Source organism: Herpailurus yagouaroundi, unplaced genomic scaffold, assembly GCF_014898765.1.
Source record: "Herpailurus yagouaroundi ecotype Mexico unplaced genomic scaffold, PumYag 191, whole genome shotgun sequence".
NCBI classification, from domain to species: Eukaryota; Metazoa; Chordata; class Mammalia; order Carnivora; family Felidae; genus Herpailurus; species Herpailurus yagouaroundi.
In genome coordinates this window covers 16,366,208-16,370,456 of record NW_024412422.1, presented here as the reverse complement: position 1 = coordinate 16,370,456, position 4,249 = coordinate 16,366,208, and the positions used below count along the sequence as shown (strand labels likewise).

At 50.7% G+C, this 4,249-nt stretch overlaps 2 long non-coding RNA genes across 2 annotated transcripts; both read right to left on the bottom strand.

Annotated features, from left to right (window-relative positions):
* Positions 1 to 1,320: 1,320 nt before the first annotated feature.
* LOC121010432 (uncharacterized) lies at positions 1,321 to 2,670 on the bottom strand. The gene is made up of 2 exons (XR_005781160.1): positions 1,682 to 2,670; positions 1,321 to 1,573 (listed from the first exon to the last, which is right to left on the bottom strand). It is a non-coding gene; the product is annotated as an uncharacterized LOC121010432 (long non-coding RNA).
* Positions 2,671 to 2,699: 29 nt separating this feature from the next.
* On the bottom strand, positions 2,700 to 4,249 carry LOC121010430 (uncharacterized). The gene is made up of 3 exons (XR_005781157.1): positions 4,168 to 4,249; positions 3,869 to 4,070; positions 2,700 to 3,482 (listed from the first exon to the last, which is right to left on the bottom strand). It is a non-coding gene; the product is annotated as an uncharacterized LOC121010430 (long non-coding RNA).

The window sequence follows — 4,249 nt, the reverse complement described above, 5'->3', positions numbered from 1 at the left end:
CTGTCTCAAAAATAAATAAACGTTAAAAAAATTTTTTTTAAATTAAAATCCCAGTGGATGTGGTGCTCAAATGGCACCTGTGGTCATGCCGTCCTTTAACATTAAAACAAGAGGAGGACGGTCCCTTCTCCACGGTCTCGGGCACCTCCAGCACCCCCAGGTGTTCGCAAAACCCCAGGGGGTTTGTGCCCGTGTTCTAGAAGCCAGGGTCTCCACCATCTCTCGTATCTGAGCCCCCAGGCTGTCTTACTGTTGCTCTGCTCTAGATCGGGATCCGGCAATGTTTCCATCGCTCCCTGCCCTCCACCCCCAAATCCACCGGAGTCACGTCCATGTTACGCAAACTTGAGCAGAGCTTTGAGCAGCCCACGCCCCACCCCCACCCCCGCCTTCGGCTCAGAACGTCCTCTTCTGCCCCCAGTTCAGAGGCCTTCAGCTTCACTGCTGTCGTACCCTTGAGATATCCTTGACGGGCGGGTGGCAGGGTCTCACTTCCCACTGATTTCTCCATCCAGAAAGACTCCCCCGCCCCCACACACAGAACAAGAAGTGATGTCACCAACGCCCAGCTCCGCGCGGCAGAGTTTGGTGAGAACGCTAAGAACCTGCTGAAGTTTGGCAGTTATCACCCTCTGGACCTCCTGGGATTCGGCCCCTGTGATGCTCCCTGGCACGAACTCATGAACACACAACCCCCAATTCCGCTGAGATTACCCATGAAGGAGACGTTTCACGTGTGGACTTGGGAGTATCTTGACGATACTCAGATTTCATAAACAATCTATTTCGTTACCTTCCACACTGCTTGGCCTACTAAATCATTTGCAGCCAGCAGCCCTGACAAATCGAGGAACTTTCTGAAACAAAACGGTCAACATCCCATCTGTCGTGTATTCACTCTTGCCTAGGTGGAAGTCCAGAATGTACTTTTGTACTGTTTTCTTGCAAACAATCCATAATTCATAATTAACACCGCCTCGGAATACGACAAAGTGCTTGTTGCTGGCGAGTGGAATTGTTGGCGTGAATACAAAGCAAATTTTTTTTTTTTCCCCCTCTAATTACAGGTGTTGGTTTTCTTGTTTCCTGGGCGCTGGTTTCCAGAGCCATGGAATTGCTGATGGCAATTTGATACGGGAAAAGAATGAAAAGCTATCCCATGATGGGTGGAGGATACAGTTTAGAGAAATAAATGAAACGTGTGATTAAGTCATGGAGAGCTACAGGGAGAATTCATGTTGCTTAATTCAGCAAAAAAAAAGAAGAGTTTGTGCTCTGTGGTGTGGTGATTGGTGGCAATGTAACTTATGGGAAATAACGTAAAATCTGCATGTTTATTTTGCGCATACGGGCAGGTAAATTGGAAGTTCGGGCAAATCCACAAGTTCCTAAGTTTTTTGCGGCTGTCTTGAGTACACGCGTCCAACCTTCCCTTCCAATGAGTCTGGCAGCCAGCCGGGGTGATAAGCAGGAACATAGCAGCAGGTGCAATGCTGTGAGAGGCCCCGACGCGCTCCCGGAAGGGGACGCTCCACATCCTTGAAGAGAAGTGGGAACATCTCCCAAGTTTTGACTGTCAAAGGAAAACATTTACTTAAGCTTCAGAGAAGGTGACAAGCATCCCATTAGGAAACCGGTGCCCCTACAACCAATATTCCACGTTAGAAAACAGAATATTGACTTCTAACATTTTGTTTGAAGAAATAGAGTCATTCGGGAATAACTACACCCAACACGGTTTCGTGTTTAGAAGCTATGGCATGCTCCGGCCAGGTGATTCTTCAGATCTGGGGAACAGGACAATTTTAACACGCATACAAGTGGTATCACCACTCAACAGACCATTTTTGAAGCACCTGTGAATACTGCGATCAGTATTGTATTTCTTTAAAAAAAGGCACCAAAACGACTCTCTCATTAAATGTATTAGTTCCAGCGTTCCTGGGAACAAACGTGAGGCTGGGATCAGCCCTGACTTCCCGGGTCACCGTGAGCTGTGGCATCATTCCTGTGCAGCCGTGTCCCCAGCTGGCCCCCCTGAGAGCTGCGTCCCAAGAGCTGCAGGGCCAGGGCGGAGGCTGGGGCTGAGAACCCACCCACTGGCTGGCGGGTTGTGCTCCACGAAGCTCACTCACCCTGTACACTCGGAGGCGCCCTCTTCTCCATCGTCCTCTCTACCTGGTGGGGAGGGAGGCTGTCCTTCCTCACTCCCTGATGGAGGAGGAAGGTTTCGCTCCAGAGATGATGAGGCCGCCGGGGGCTCCAGGCTTCTGTCTGTGGGCTCCCTTGCACTGCTGTGTGCTCACAGATGCCAGAGCCCATCCGCATGAGCAAACATCGGACACGCCTACCTCCACCCCACTTCCTGGTACTGAACCCTGCCCCCCCACCAGCCTTCCAGTCCATCATCGGTGGATTCCTTCCAATATCAGGCCCACCAAACTCTAACGGAGGCCCAAAACATGCCATTCTTTTTTTCTTTACCCGACGGGTTGATTTTTTTTATTTAATGGTGAAAGGCCAATACGAGATTATAGAAACTGGGCTGTATCTCCAAGGCTCACATTCTCTGAATTAATACTTTAAAAACATTCTTTTACCGTTTATTTATTTTTCAGAGACACAGCATGAGCAGGGCAGGGGCAGAGAGAGCGGGGGACCCAGAATCCGAAGCAGGCTCCAGGCTCCGAGCCGTCAGCACAGAGCCCGACGCGGGGCTCGAACTCCCGAACCGGGAGATCATGACCTGAGCCGAAGTCGGACGCTCAACCGACTGAGCCACCCGGGCGCCCCTCTGAATTAATACTTTTTAACACATGACAATAATTTTTACGTGCTTGTGCTAGCTATGTATATAATTCTGCCACTTAGCTATTGATTCACAGCGTATCAATAAAAGCGTTGCTGAGTTTACTGCATGTTGCCTCGCTGCTGGAAGTTCCTACACGGCACTCTTAAAAATCCATCTAAAAAATGCAACATGTAGCCAGACATCCAGATGGTTGCTCCCAATGTTCCATCCCAGGGTGAAGATATCTGCAAATACCCCAGACGTTTGCACATTGCCAGCACCAGCAACTGAAGCGGCCTGGGATTGCTCATGACACGTTTTCCCCGAGTCCCCCGGATTTCATCAAGACGGCCATTGCCTTTCCGCCTAACTGCTCCCTATGGTGGCTTTCCTTCCTTTCTTTTCTTTCTGGTCCTTCTTTCTTTTGGAAACAAGATAGCAATCGCCGTAGAAGTAAGATAAAAGCGGAGTTTCTAAATATAAAGGGCAAGTTTTGGGGAAACAAAAGCAAGGCTATATAGCTTTAGAGAAAAAAGGCTAAAGCCGATGGAGTGAAACAGGGGGTGACTTCAGAAAATGCAAAGAGTGGCTGTAAAATAGGGCTTGGCTGGCTTATCATTCACGAGGGTAGATCAACCGTATTGAAAGCGCAACGTCCCCTTGCGGTCTTCTCTTTCTCATAGACCAGAGGCTGAAACAAAAAGGGGAGGGAGAGACGGAAGGAAGGGAAGGAGGGAGGAAGGGAGGAGGGAGGGAGGAAGGAAAGAAGAAGGGAAGGAGGGAAGAGAGGAAGGAGTGAAGAAAGAGGAAGAATATATATAAGTCTGAGATCTCTGCTGCTTTAGAATGCTGCGGACGGACCCTGAGTTCGTTCATTCAGACAGAATCTTTCACAAAACCGGCCAGGGGTGTGTGGCAAAGGTGGGGGGCCGGTGCAGGGTGGTCCTCTCCCTCCCTCCCAAATGGCTCCTGCCATCACTTTGGATCGATCTTCCCCATAAGGCATAAATCCAGAAGGACAAAGAGAGAGGAGACTTCAGCAGCAAAAAAAATTTTGGAAGGTAAGCTAAACCATACCCCCACAGGGAAAGGCCGAGCCGCAACGGGTTTATTCCAAAGCGGCCCCCAAAGGTCCAGGAATCCGAGGCACCAGGTGTCTCTGGGGCAGCTGCACACGCAGGGTCAACAACAGAGCTGGGCTCCGGAAGCTTGGTCCTGTCTAGGGCGTGCAGGTGGGAGGTGCGCTCTCCACGATGCAGGCAGAACAGGTGATTTCTTCCTGCAGAGGCCAAAACGGGAAGCTCAGGGCCCCTGAAGGCGAGTATCACAGTTAACAGCAGCGTCGGCCTCCCCAACCCCGAGGAGACAAGGCTCACCTCACCGGCCTGGTTCCAGAGTCACAGTGGCCAGACCACGCCTTCCGGGCAGGTGCTCACAAGCTCCACCCAGCGGCCAGGC